The sequence below is a fragment of the Terrapene carolina genome, unplaced genomic scaffold (assembly GCF_002925995.2).
Source record: "Terrapene carolina triunguis isolate 2854851 unplaced genomic scaffold, T_m_triunguis-2.0 Scaffold120, whole genome shotgun sequence".
Classification (NCBI taxonomy): Eukaryota; Metazoa; Chordata; order Testudines; family Emydidae; genus Terrapene; species Terrapene triunguis.
This window is the reverse complement of record NW_020664471.1, coordinates 1,023,380-1,038,808: the sequence shown is the minus strand read 5'-3', so window position 1 is coordinate 1,038,808 and position 15,429 is coordinate 1,023,380. Positions and strand designations below refer to the sequence as shown.

Here is a 15,429-nt window from a genome sequence, read left to right as displayed (position 1 = left end):
TTTTTGCTTTTTCAGGTTAAGGAAACAACTCTCAGTTTGAGGCCATGAATAGATTACTATAGAAAGATCCTGTTATCCCAAGCTTCTGCAGATATTCATAGATTTTGAAGGCCAGAAGGGCCCATTATGATCATCTAATCTGACCACCTGCATAACACAGGACCCAATAATTTCTGCATCAAACCCATAACTTCTGCTTGAGCTGTAGTACCTCTTCTAGAAAGATATACAGTCTTGATGTAAAGACTGCAAGTGATGGAGAATTCACCACATCCCTAGGTAAGTTGTTCGCATGGGTAATTACCTTTGCAGTTAAAAAATCTGTATCTTATTTCTAGTCTAAAATTGTCTGACTTCAGCTTCCAGCCACTCAATCTCATTCTGCCTTTTCCTAGTAGGTTGAAGAACTGTCTACTGTCAGAAAATCTCTTCCTTATGTAGGTATTTGTAGACTGTGATCAAATCACCTCTTAACCTTCTCTTTGAACTAAATAGTTTGAGGGTATTTCAGTATTTAGCAGTTTAAAGGCCTAAGTGAAGTACCTGAGGGCCCACCCCTTTCCCCCTGCCATAATACCACAGCTGGGTGCCACTGGTGTAAATGAGAAGGAGCTGCTGGCGGGTCTTCTGGGGGGTCCTACAGCTTGGGACTTGCTTCCCCAATGTTGGTCTGAAAAAGTGCAGGAGGTGAATAGTTAGGTAGTGAAGCTTTAGCTATCCAGTTGCCTGGATTTTTGGTTTGGATCACAGAGCATATAGCTGCTGTCTAGTTGCATGGGAGGTCTATTGCCCATGTCTTTAATGCTGAGGCTGCTCAGAGCACAGGGATAAGTATGCCCTTTAATTTGTAAATATCTAAATAAGTAAAGGCAAATTGACCTAGCAGAATATAGAATTCTTCTGTTGCAATACCTATGCCTACACAACAAGACATTCCTGTTATTCATGGCTCTCACCCTCCCAATTGTTTCATCATTGCGACAAAACCTCACTTCAGTTTATTTTTCTATTACTGTTCTTGCAGAAGGTATTTTAACTTGCATCTATAAAATCATTTAATAGTAATCAAATAAACCCACCCTTCCCTGTAGTACTATAGACCAGGCTCATACTGTACGTTACAGCAATAACAAAGTAGGCCAGGAGGCCTTGCTGTGTTGACATGAGTTTAGCAAATACTGTCACACCACATTCTTGAATTATTCAGTGTCACCATTATTTTCTCTGTCACCAACTTACTTGGATATACTGAGGGAAGAGGGGGAGAGTGTTTACCGAGTGTGATTATGAAATCCAATGGATTCCAGAAAACACCATGTGACAGATAAAAAATAAAACAAGCCTTGCTTTGCTTGAGCAGGCTCTGCATTTTGCAGTAGGTGCACTTGTTGTGTGTCGGCATTGGCGGGTAGGTAACTAAGCTTCTGATGATGCAACTTTTCTAACTTTAAGTGCAATCATTTTAAGACAGGAGTAATGAAGCAATTGGAGGGTAACTGGCATTCGTGTGAAGTAGACAAGAAAGATGCCTGGGCATACAAGAATCAAACTAAAGTCAACAACAAACTCTATGCGAGACACAGGTAAGAAAGTAGATAATAAAATTCCCTTTCAGATACTTATTCCAGGGAAGCTGCATTGGTTAGCAGTAAGAGCAAGGGAGGCATGAGGTCTAGGTACTATTCCTGTATCTGACTCCGATTCCTGTGCTTTGGCTTCCCCATCTATGAAATGGCAATAATGGTTATTCACCTAAGTAATGTGGCTTGAGATTGTTAGGTGAAAGGTACTATGTAAGTGCAAAGTATCAAAGTACAATTCAGAGGAACAAGGCATTAGGAAAACTTCCTCTTAACCGAAAAGGAATTTGCTAAGACGTGACAATTAGTCCCTGACAGACTCTGGAGCAGTACCCAGGAGCAATCATGGAAACACTATTGTATATCAGAAAGGAAATAGTAGCAATAAAAATGGCTTGATGTTGTATAGCACGGGCTTGGGCGGTTAAATGTTAAGTATCATGCCTAGGCCATAGTTGTTTGCAATGTTGTAGCCGTGTTGGCCCCAAGATATTAGAGCAGGGGTGGGCAAACTACAGCCCACGGGCCGGATCCAGCCCCTCAGGGCTTTGGATCTGGCCCATGGGATTGCCCCCCCGTGGTGCTGCAGACCCCGCGCCACTCTCAGAAGCGGCCGACCCCAATTCCCTGCGGCCCCGGGGGGGGGGGGGGGGCGCAGAGGGCTCCGTGTGTTGCCCTTGCCTCCAGGCACTGCCCCCCGCAGCTCCCATTGGCCGGGAACGGCGAACCGTGGCCAATGGAAGCTTTGGGGAAGGTACCTGGAGGCGCGGCAAGGGCAGCGCATGCGGAGCTCTCTGCCCCAATTCCCCCAGGGGCCGCAGCGCTTCCTGGAGCGGCGCAGCATGGGGCCAGGGCAGGCGTGCAGGGAGCCTGCTCTGGCCCCGGTGCGCGCTGCTGCCACCCCGGAGCCTCTTTAGGTAATTGGTGCTGGGCCGGAGCCCAAACCCCTCCTGCACCCCGCCGCCCAACTCCCTGCCCTAAGCCCTCTGCCTGCACCTCACACCCTTCCTGCACCCCACCCCAATCCTCTGCCCTGAGCTCCCTGTTGCACCCTGCACCCCTGTGCACCCCAATCCTCTGCCCTGAGCCCCCTACCATACCCTGCACCCCAACTCCCTGCCCTGAGCCCCTTCATACACCCCTGTGCACCCCAACCCCCTGCCCTGAGCCCCCTCCTGCACTCCTGCACCGCAACCACCTTCCAAGCCCCCTCATATGCCCCGCACCCCTCCTCTGCCGCCCTGAGCCCCTTCCTGCACACCGTACCCCCTCCCACACCCCAACCCCCTGCCCCGGCCCTGCATACAATTTCCCCACCCAGATGTGACCCTTGGCCCCAAAAGTTTGCCCACCCCTGTATTAGAGAGACATGGTGGGTGAAGTAATGTCTTTTATTGGACCAACTTCTGTTGGTGAGAGAGAGAAGCTTTCAAGCTCCACAGAGCTCTTCTTCAGATTATAGTGACTAATATTTGCACCTTGTGGCAATGACCTTTTCTTACTCCTTGGCCGAGAAGGGCCTCTCTCACTTTTGGATTTATGTAAATGATATTACACTCTGTCCTATCATGTGCATTCCTGCAGCAGCTAAGCACTCGGTCTTGCTACCACATTTCCATTCCTGATATCTTTGTACTTTAATTTTCTTAGGGGTGGGGAGAAGAGGCGTTCATTTGAAAAGCACTCTTGTGAGGTTAGAGCTTGTCAGAAGAGCGTGCTTGACAGCCCTGGATCCTGGAGCTCTGCTTAGCCATAGTACAGATACCCCAGGGGCAAAAGCTTCCCCAAACTACCCTTATGTGAAGAGACCATTTCTAGAGCAAAGGGGTCTAGTATTCAGGCTTACTCATTCCCTGGCAACAAAGCTGGTACTTGATCAGTTGTGGCACCGTGACTGGTTTGTTTTTTGTGAGGTGGACGCGTGGCACCTTAGGCTAGGTCCTAGCCTAAGACCAATCTCACTTCACGTACCTCATGTGGCCAGCAGATGGTCACTTGTCCCAGTCTCCTTGGAGCACCTAGTTTCCTAACATCTTCAAATTTTAAACAAGGCTTTCAAAAGAGCACTACCCAGTATCAGCCCCCACGGCTTTGCTGCCATGCTGAAATGCTTCTTTATTACACTTTCTAACTGGGCCAAGTTTATGATAAGTTCAAATTCAATCAAGTTTACAACTACTACATTTACATTTCATAATATACTAGAGCTCCTTCCCTGTGTATAAATAAGAGCAAGGTCTTACAACACAGAAATTCCCCAGTATATACTTTAGACAAGTGTGGCTCAGAATTAGCAATGAAAATTATTGCAGGTCCTGGAGGCAAAATTATGCTAGCGAGAAGACACAATGCAAGCAAGATTTAGGTGGAGACTTGACTGTATTCTCTAAGGCCCTATTCAGCAGAAATGATACATACCCTGCCCCATTGCTCCGTATCAGCATAATGTAGGTGTGTGGGAAGTTCCAGAACATGTTCCCACACCCTTTCAACCCTTTCATCAGAAAGTCTGGCCACTTATGTGTATTCTATTGAATAATTAAAGTGATGGAGACTGTGAGAGTACATCCTTTCACATACACATACGGCAAAATGCAGCCTTCTGCAGAACAAAATGCAGCCTCTGCTGCCCACAAAACTTCATTTTTCCAGTAACTCTATCTAAAAACTGGATTAGCAGTAGATGATCCTTGTGATAAGTAGGGCATAGACTTGAAGGCTTGCTGTTCCAGGCCAGGACCCCAACTCTTAGTAATCAGATGTTGCTCTCATTGACAATATGTTCTTTGAGATTGATCCAAGGCCCTTTACAAGCTGTGTGTGTATAAATTATATAAAAGAAATGGTTCACTCACTACTGAAGGGCGACTACCTCGGGATTGAAACGTAGCTACTGCTTAATAGCGTAAGGCAACATCACACACTCATTTCTGTAGCAACCTCCACTCATGTCCATGAGTTATAGTTGTATCTCCAGGCTTTGAACTTCTGGCCTGTTTGCTAAATAATTGCTTTATAATGCTGCTAAATATCTCTCATTTGTAGAAAATCCTGCTGCCAGATCACCCCCCAGCTGTTTCAATATTCAACGACACTGAGGGGCCAAAAATCATTCCTATAGCAGAGAGGTTCATTCAGTGTTACAGTGACCAGGTCCATGAACCATCGTGCCACTATGGTTTGTAAACTAATTGACGCAAGCCTCTGCTTTCTAAATAGTAAGCAACCAGCTGAAAGCTCATGACACAGATTGTGCAACGGGGCAGAAGCAAAGACAAAAAAAGGTGTAGATGTTGATTCTGTCTGAGGAATGTCCTTGATTGAATGGGCTTTAAGTGAACACAAGATCAGAAAACAGATCATTTTGCTCTTAGCTACACAAAGTCACTTTTTTAAAAACTCCCAAGTTATTTAGGAGCTTAAGTCTTATTGATTTTTTTTTTTGTAATGAAACTTTGGCTCTTAACTCACTTTTGAAAATTTTGCCTCCAATCAACACTAAAGTCGTAAGCTTGGGGACAACCATAAGGATACAGAACCTGCAGGTGCCTCTGTGCAGATCTGCTGCAGGCACAAGAAACATGCATGTTTTCATGTCCAGGCAACTTCCTGCTGTCACACACGACTGGAGAGCGTTCCCCTTGTACGTTAGCTCTTGTCCGGCGCCTTGTACATAATGGGGGAGGGGGGGGGCAATTTTCTGTCCAGCACCTTGTACATAATTGGGGAGGAGGGGGCAATTTTCTGTCCAGGGATAGAAGATGAGACTCAGCCTTCTGCTCTGCTGCAAGTTGTTGCCCGAGCCTGCTGTGTGAATTCCATAAACAAAGGGCCAGATTCTCAGCTGGTGTAAATCAGCATATCTCCACTGGTCACGGGAGTTACACCAATTTACACCAGTTGAGGATCTGGCCCACTGCATACAAAGTTTGGATTCTAAATTCCATCACTGGCTGCAGTGCCACGAGCCACAATCTATTTAATTCCAATCTATTTGAATAGAGCTCTTAAAGATTACCTCCTGTCTCCTTTAAAGAAGTAAAAACCATTTTTAGATAGTCCTTCCAAACTATGGCATTTGTTCAAAATACATAATAAAGCTTAAACCACCGTAAAAATACTTACAATGCTAATATAGGCTAGCAATCTAAGAGCTGTCAAGAGATGAAGCTTTTCCATCCAATCACACCATGACCATGTTTGTTTGTTTTGCATATTTTTGTTTTCAAATAGGTTCAGAGTTCAGTGCAATGAATTGTCATTTCAGATTTTTAGTAAGACCAAACACCACCAGATGGCAGTTCTTAGTTTAAATTAAGCTGTGCCTTCATGCTCCATTGCAGTCACCTGTCTTATTTGCTAAGCCTCTGGCCTATGCAACCTCACCATAACTGAACCGTGGAAACTTTTTTCACAGTAGTAAATTATCTGTTTTTATTTATCTTGTTTTCTCAATAAAAATACAAATCTCACTTCAGCAGATCTGCAGGAAGCAAAAGGCTAGTGTCTTCAGATAAAAACATCTGCAATTTTTCTGGGTTATTTTAAAGGTAAAAGCTATTAAACTCTGATGCAATAGTGGAACAGCACACAGATTACATGCATGAAAGCATTTGCTTCTCTCTCATTTTGATTTATCTACGCTCTGCATTTTGCTAATTTTTCATCACTGCAGTTGTTGGTTTGCAAATCAAACATTTGTCTGTGAGATTGTGACATTTTTCCCACGGAGAAATGATACCTTAGCGGTGTCTCTTTCAAACACATGTGAAGTACTGCCGTATAATTTGGATGCTTCCACAATTACTATTTACTAGATTCATACATAAAACAAAGAACAAATAGACTGGTAATTTGCAATCACTTCACTTTTTTCATCTGAGAATCTCAAAGTTCGTTACTAAGGTGGGAAGGATTAGCTACATGTTACAGAGGGAGGAAGTGAGGCACAGTGATGACGGCAGTGCTGTGTAAACATGATAGATTAGTCCAGAGTTGAAGATGAATTTCCCTGTCTTTTCTTTGTTTGATTTAAAGCTCAAACCTTTTGTAGCACATCATTAGCACAAAAGAGAACTGCTGCCAACATAGTCTGAATGCCTTTTATGGTACTGTATGCGACTCTCTTTATTTATACCACCTTTGCTGCACAAGCTTTGAGATTCTATCAACAGAGTTCACATTTTTCACGGCAAAAAGCTTCACCTTTGTTCTTTCTTGCCAGTATGCCTCTGCTTATATTGAGCCCAGCTTTTAAAAGACAACTGGGGAGGGAGGCGGAGGATATTTCTCTTTGTGTTAAAGAGAATCATTTCAAAAGGTTTACTTGTTCCAAAGTGGATCGGAGGCATGTTGGGAAACTCAATGGAAAGGGAAAAAAACCATGTGAACAAAAGGCACAGTTTAATATTTCAAACTCTATCTCACGTCAGCTGCAGTTCTGCTTTATCTGTGAGCCGTGAGATAATCACGCTGCAGGCAGCTAAATAGGAAGTGCAGTTCCGTGGTATTTCAAACCCCACCTTGAAATAGAAAGACTTCAACGCCTACCAAAAACTGTGTGTTAAATTAGGTCTGATGTAACACAATTTTTCCCCTCATGATTTTCCTCCAGGCTCTATTTGTCTATTAAATTTCTCTCCCACTCACTCACAAAGCAGGAGGCCAGGGCCCATATTTGCATTTATGGTAGATATTCTTCCTCCTTAGCCTGCCTGCTGGTGAGTAATTAAATTAACTAGTTCAAGGGACTATGTGTTGCACTCCTTTAAATCCTGCTGGTCTCTCACCTTCAGGAGCCCTGGAGAGGCTGGTTGTGTAGATAAGGTCCAGGTATGAAAGCCAGGAGCTCCAGGTGCTATTCCTGGCTCTAGCAAATGCTGAACTGTGTGACCTTCAGCAACGTAGTTACTTTCTCTGTACCTGTTTCCCCATCTGTAAAATGACGCTCATGCTGTCCTACTTAACCAGCACGTCATGGAACCCAATATCTGTAAAGTGCTTTAAGATCTTTGTATAGGAGGAGCTATAAATGTACAATTATTCGATGTGGGTAGATAGTGTGACATCCAAAGGACTGAGGCAAAATCACATTCTCTAAAAATCCAACAAACTGTCAGCGCCTGCCTCCCTTAGAGCTGGGGATGCCAAAAGCACACCGTTTCAATTCCCATTCCCCCAGCTTGCCCCCCAGCTAATAGGGAGGGGTAGGTCATTACAATGGATCCCTTCATACTTAGATTGATTTCAGCTGATATGTGATATTTTAAGATAGTAAAAAGGAGATTAATTTACAGTATAATTTCTTCATGGTGAAGATATGCATTTTTTGGTTGTTAAATTGTCCAGCAGAACCTTATGGTCAAAATGCCAACTCTGCCTAGTCAGTGGATAGGTGCTGTGTTTTACTATATTCCATAGGAAAACTAACTTCTGGAGCAACAACGGAATTCCCTGCTCTTTGGCCCGTTTAGATAGAAGAACACGGCTGAGATGATCCTCTTGTCTGTGATAGCAGGGTCAGTTTCCCCAGGCTGCTCCTCTTAGGTCTTCACCATACAGCTGTGTGCTGTGCCTCTAACTGCTTAGAGGCATAACTGGCTAACACCACAATTTGTGTCCGCATGATGTGTTGATAACAGGTGAATCTGAACTGTGTCCCAGCCCTGCTAGCTGCCTACTCCTCTCTGGCATTGTTTGACTGCAGGAAGCGGCTAGGTGATTCTGCTGTATGGCTAGGGAATCCTCAGCCATGCCACTGTTACCAGCAAATCTTGTCCTTCTCTAACTGTGCTTCCTTTGCCTCTCTTCAGCACAAAGTTTCATACAAGCAGGCCGAGCACGTTTAATGGCAGAGCTACTTTTGCCAGCTGAAAACAGAGTTCATTCATCTGAGCACTGCTTGCTCTCCAACACACTTCCTGCTGGTTGCCAGGCAACAGTATTAGTACTGTTGTGCTTGGATGTTATGCAACCTTTGCTGTTCTGCTTTTTTTTTATTAAGAGAATCTACATATTCCCAAAATAGGATGTTTCCCTCCTCCCCCCCACATCCCGGAAAAACATGGAAATGTGTTTTTTAAAAGCCAACACAGTGAGCAATTGCATTTTGTTAAATGCATCAGATTTTAAAAAAACCCTCAAACCTAAATAAGCCTCTTCCTGGAATTGCTTTGCAGAAACCTGCACCCTAAATGGTACTCTAGGTTCATGTTGTCAGAGCCCACAGTAAGAGGTTCTCACAGTAATATTTCCTCTCTCCTCTTGCACTGCCTGGATGTTGTTCACATTATACATTTGCAAATAATGTATTTGCTTAAAAAGCAACACAGGAATAGAAACTGCAGCATTTGGACAATATGATTTATTTACAGTAATGCCCACTACATGCTTTCCAAACAAGGAGGATGGTTGCTGCTCCCAGGAACTTACTTTCTCAGAATAGACAGACAAACAGACAGAGATTTGGGAATGGTCACACCACCAGGCAACTTAGATACAAGCCTACTCAAGTCTCCCTGTAAGCAGCACAGCAGAAGTGGGTCCTGAAAGGAGGATTCTCATAAGTCTTTCTTTATTGCTTGACCTGCATTAAGTTTAGCTCAAGCAAGATATAACATTACAAAACCTTCTAACTTATTCTTATGGACTGGATGTTATAGATGTTGGAGAGAAAGGAAAAACTACAGCACTGATAGGCTGGAAACGTCAAATGAAATTGCACTGAAGAAATGGGAGTTTAGGGCTAAATCCTATCCCTCCATTTATGGGTGCAGAGGCCCTTGAAAGTGAAACCAGTACAGTTCTGCACTGCAGATAGGCGGAGGTAGGGGAGTAAGGAAGTCACATAGGGGATACTTGGGAGCAAAGCCAAATGCCTTGTGTAGACCTGCATGACACTCATATATTTGGCAGTCCTGTCACACCTGCCTGCACTCAGATCAGAGGGCATAAGGGAGAGAGATCCTCCCCCTCAGAACACCTTTTGACCTACAGGAAGATGCACTGGGCTGGGATCCAGCAGACAATCATTACTGCTAACTGACTCATACCCATACTCCAAGAGGTGGGCAGACAAATATCATTCTTCCCATTTTACAAATAAGGCAAGAGAGCTTGCACAAGGTCACTTCAGTCACAGCTGGGAATAGAATTGAGCTCTCCAATGTGACAGAGCCAAGTCTCATTCACTCAATCACTGCCCTTCAGACTCAAATCTATGGACTTGGCTATCTTGTCTCTAACCAGTGATATAATGACTAGACTACACTCTACACTCACAGCCAGGAACAGAACCCAGGAATCCTGGTGCCCAACATTCCACCCGTCTCAGAAATTATTGTGCAGCCCTGTGGCAAAATGCCTTATTCCCCTTTAGAAGGTGGTCCACTCAGAGAAGAACAGTCTACTTCTGCTACAAGTTTCTTTAGCTCAAGTGCATCCGGTCTGTGCCATGCATCTAAAGATGATCCCTGTGGGGGAAAGTAGCACGTAATCATGTAACTAGAGGCTATGAGATAATACACAGAACGAGGCAGAATTATGGTTCTTCTTCGAGTGCTTGCTCATATCCATTCCAGTTAGGTGTGTGCGCGCCGCGTGCACGATCGTCGGAAGATTTTTGCCCTAGCAACACCCGGTGGGTCGGCTGTGGAGTCCCCTGGAGTGGCGCCGTTATGGCGCTGGATATATACCCCAGCCGACCCAGCGCCCCCTCAGTTCCTTCTTACCGCCCCTGACGGTCGTTGGAACTGTGGAGCGCGGCTTAGCTGATCTCCACTCTCCCTAGCTTTCTCATTTTCATTAGTGTAGATAGTTGTATATAGTTGTTATAGTTCTTTAGATAGTTAATTGTTAGTTTTTTGTTTAGTTGTAAATAGTTAGCGGGGGTTTAGGGGGTTGTCTCCCCCCTTTTCCCCCCGGCGCACAGCCGGGCTCATGCCCAAGGCTCCTGGCTTTAAGCCGTGCGCGTCCTGCGGGAAGCATATGCCAACAAGCGACCCGCATAACTCCTGCTTGAAGTGCCTTGGGGAGGCCCACCCCGCAGATAAGTGCCCTATCTGCAAGGCCTTCAAGCCGAGGACGAGGAAGGAGCGAGATTTCAGGCTCCGACAGCTCCTGATGGAGGCGGCTCTGAGTCCGGACCCTCCTTCGGTGCGCAGCGTCTCGGCACCGAGCACTTCGGTGCACAGCACTCCGGCACCGAGCGCCTCCGTGCGCAGCGCCCCGGCGGCTCCGACCGGTGCGACGGATAAACCACGGCACCGACCGACGTCGGCACCGCGCCCGCCTCAGGGGCCTCGGCGCCGATCGCTGTCTCCGGGCCACAAGAAGGTCCGCAAGACCCAGGACAAGGCTGCGCCGAAGACGCCGGCTCCCTCGGTGCCGGGGGTAGAGCCGCGTCCGCCGTTGGACCGCCCACAACAGGCGGCCCCACCGTTGACTCCGGCACCGAAGCCGTCGAGTCCGGTGCGGACTGTTTCCCCACCTAGGCTGGTGGTGGAACCTTGTCTCCCGTCCACCCCGGAGACATTTGCAACGGCACGGGACCTGATTGCCTTCACCGAACCGGGGCCGTCACACCTCCCGGCACCGGCTGCTCCGAGACAGCTGCAGTCCAGGGGCAAGCCTGCCCTGCTGCGCCCGCCGTCTCCAGCTCCAGACGTGCGGCACCGTTCGAGGTCCAGGAGCACGTCCCGACGCCGCTCGGAGTCCCGGCGCCGAATGTCACCTCGGCACCGGTCGTACTCGCGGCACCGATCACCTTCACGACGCCGTTCCAGATCCCGGCACCGTTGTGACGACCGGCACCGCTCGGGCTCAAGGAGGAGCTCCCGGCACCGGTATGAGCGCCGCTCGGGCTCGAGAGGCCGCTCCCGGTACCGGGCCTCCTCGAGGTCTTCGTCCCGCTCCAGATCGGGCTCTCGGCACCGAAGAGACTACCGGCACCGATCCCGATCTAGATCTCGGCACCGTTCCCCGGCACCGGGCAGGGACAGATCGCCCTACGACCGGCACCGATCGGCACCGTACCATCCGGTGCCGGTGTCAGTGCGCTCGGCACCGCCGTGGCCATCGAGGTCAGCGTCCCGTTCCTCGGAGGCAGAGGCCACCCACCTGCAGGAGACAGCGGAGGACCCTACGCAAGCTCCTGCGCATTGGTCCTTCTGGACGCCGTGGGCCTACCATCAGGCGCAAGGCGCCCCTCCTTCTGCGTCCCGCTCGGCACGCTCCGAGCCCAGGGTCCCGGAGGCCACCATCTCCCGCCCCCCACCAGGTGGTATGGAGGCGCCGGTTCCCACTCCGGTGGAGGCCCTGGTCCCAGGGGCTGCTGACGTTCACCTACAGGAACAACTGGAGCAGGAACCACCCTTGGACCCCTTGCCACCGGGGGGATCTTCCTCCTCCTCCCCCGATGAGGCGGTAGCGGGCACATCCGCCATGGGTCCACCTCCTATTGACCTGCGAGCGCACCAGGACCTCTTGCGACGGGTGGCGCGCAATATGGACCTCCAAATTGAGGAGATCGTGGAGGTTCACGACCCCATTGTAAATATCCTGTCAGCGGACGCTCCCTCTCGCGTGGCGCTACCGTTGATCCCGACCATTCAAGCCAATGCCACCACCATCTGGCAGACCCCGGCCTCGACTCCACCCACGGCCAGAGGAGTGGAGCGGAAGTACTTTGTCCCCTCCAAAGACCATGAATATCTGTATACCCATCCTCAGCCGTGCTCACTGGTGGTATCATCGGTGAATGCGCGGGAGCGCCATGGCCAGCAGGCCGCTGCGCCCAAGTCGAAGGACGCTAAGCGCTTCGACTTGTTCGGACGCAAGGTCTACTCTGCGGGGGGGCTCCAACTCCGAGCGGCCAACCAGCAGGCGCTCCTGAGCCGCTACTCCTTCAACTCCTGGTCCTCGATGGGGAAATTCAAGGAGCTGGTTCCCCAGGAATCGAGGGAGGAGTTTGGGGCTTTGGTAGAGGAGGGTATGCGGGTGGCGCGCACCTCCTTACAAGCCTCGCTTGATATTGCGGACTCGGCAGCTAGGACCCTGGCTTCGGGGATAGCCATGCGGCGACTCTCCTGGCTCCAGGTGTCTGGCTTGCCACCAGAGCTGCAGCAGACGCTACAAGATCTGCCGTTTGAGGGCCAGGGACTCTTTTCAGAGAAGACTGACGCGAGGCTCCAAAACCTCAAGGACTCGCGGGCAATGATGCGCTCCCTGGGGATGCATGTCCCGGGGCCTCAGCGTAGACCCTTCCGGCCGCCGCCACAGAGATTTTACCCTCCCCCGCCTCGTCCTAGACAGGACTTTGCCAGGCGGCGGGGTCGAGGGGGCAGGCGGAGGTCGACCGGCCCTCAACCTGGTCAAAACCAGGGACAGCCTAGGCCACCTTCAGGGCCTAGGCAAAACTTTTGAAGGTGCGGTCGAGGACGGCACCTCGGCCTGTATCCAGGATCCGACTCCCCCCTTCCGGGATCGCCTCTCCCGCTTCCACCGTGCTTGGTCCCTTATAACCTCGGACCGCTGGGTCCTTCGCACGGTGGAGAGGGGATACGCCCTCCAATTTTCCTCGCCCCCCCCCTCCCACTCCCCCTCCCCGTCCCTCTTCAGGGACCCCTCTCACGAGCAACTCCTTACACAGGAGGTTTTTGGGCTCCTCACTTTGGGGGCCATAGAGGAGGTTCCATCGGAGCTAAGGGGCAGGGGGTTTTACTCCCGCTACTTCCTGATCCCCAAGTCAAAAGGGGGTCTACGGCCCATCTTAGACTTGCGCGGACTCAACAAATTCATAGTAAAGTTGAAGTTCCGCATGGTTTCATTGGGGACCATCATCCCTTCACTGGATCCTGGAGACTGGTTCGCCGCCCTCGACATGAAGGACGCTTACTTTCACATAGCGATCTATCCGCCTCACAGGCGCTTCCTACGATTTGTAGTAGGCGCAATGCACTACCAATTTGCAGTCCTTCCCTTCGGCTTGTCTTCGGCTCCCAGAGTGTTCACAAAGTGTCTGGCAGTCGTCGCGGCCTTCCTTCGTCGACAAGGGATACAGCTGTTCCCGTACTTGGACGACTGGCTGGTACGCGGCCGCACCAGAGACCAAGTGCAGGCCCATGTCCACATAGTGACACGCACTTTCCACGAGCTGGGCATTCTACTCAACAGAGAGAAGTCCACTCTAGTACCAACTCAGAGAATAGAGTTCATTGGAGCAATCCTGGACTCCAGACATGCCCGAGCCATCCTGCCAGACAGCCGCTTTCATACCATTTCAAGTGTCATTCAAGGACTCAGGGCCTTTCCAACTACCACCATAAGGACATGCCTTGCCCTCTTGGGCCACATGGCCTCGTGCACGTACGTGACCAGGCACGTCAGGCTACGACTTCGCCCTCTGCAGGCTTGGCTGTCATCGGTCTACCGTCCTCATCGAGACGACCTGAATATGGTGGTCACGGTTCCGGCCTCGGTCCGGGCCTCCCTCACCTGGTGGACGGATCGTACGGTGGTCTGTGCAGGAGTGCCCTTTCACGACCCACAACCCTCCCTCCACCTAGTCACGGATGCTTCATCTCTAGGTTGGGGCGCTCACCTCGGAGAGCACCATACCCAGGGCCTCTGGTCCGTGGCCCAACTAGCCCTCCACATCAACGTCAGAGAGCTGATGGCGGTGCGCCTAGCTTGCCAGGTGTTCCTCAACTTCCTACAGGGCCGTTGCGTGTTGGTTCTCACCGACAACACCACGGCAATGTTCTACATCAACAAGCAAGGCGGAGCCCACTCATCTCTCCTATGTCAAGAGGCCATTCGCCTTTGGGACTTCTGCATCGCCCACTCGATACATCTTACGGCATCCTTCCTTCCTGGAGTCCAGAATACGCTGGCGGACCGTCTCAGCAGGTCCTTCCAGACACACGAGTGGTCAATTCGCCCGGACGTCATCTATTCCGTCTTCCAGAGGTGGGGATTTCCCCAGGTCGACCTCTTCGCATCTCGGGCCAACAGGAAGTGCCAGGTATTCTGCTCCCTGCACGGACGAGCCCCGGGCTCTCGCTCAGACGCCTTCCTTCTAACATGGAAGGACCACCTGTTCTACGCCTTCCCTCCATTTCCGCTGGTCCACAGGGTACTGCTCAAGATCCGCAGGGATCATGCACGGGTGATTCTAGTCGCCCCCGCCTGGCCGAGGCAACACTGGTACTCCACACTGCTGGATCTTTCAGTACGAACGCCGATCACGCTCCCCTTGAGTCGGGACCTCATCTCCCAGGACCACGGCCGGTTGTGTCATCCCGACCTACAGTCCCTCCACCTCATGGCGTGGATGCTCCATGGTTGAGTCGGACAGAGCGGCAGTGCTCGCAGGCCGTCCAGCAGGTTCTGCTCGGAAGTCGAAAGCCCTCTACGCGAACCACTTATCTAGCCAAGTGGAAGCGGTTCTCCTGTTGGTGTGAGCAACGAGCCACTTCTCCCTTGCAGGCACCTATCCCCTGCATACTGGAATACCTCCTGTCCTTAAGACAGCAAGGCTTGGCGACATCCTCTATCAAGGTTCACCTCGCCGCTATTTCCGCTTTCCACCCGGGAGAACTCATGTCTTCGGTCTTCTCTAACCCGATGGTAGTTAGATTCCTCAAGGGCTTAGACCGGCTGTACCCACAGCAACGACAGCCGGTTCCGACGTGGGATCTCAACCTCGTGCTCTCCAGGCTCACAGGGCCTCCGTTTGAACCATTGGCGACCTGCTCACTCCTGTACTTATCCTGGAAGACAGCCTTCCTCGTGGCCATCACCTCAGCACGACGCGTCTCGGAACTCAGGGCGCTGACATCCGAGCCCCCTT

The 15,429-nt window shown here is 50.1% G+C and overlaps 1 long non-coding RNA gene across 1 annotated transcript in view; it reads right to left on the bottom strand.

Annotated features, from left to right (window-relative positions):
* LOC113406696 overlaps positions 1-15,429 on the bottom strand; it is a 41,340-nt gene that overhangs the window by 4,068 nt on the left and 21,843 nt on the right. The gene's annotated exons all lie outside the window — the stretch shown is intronic.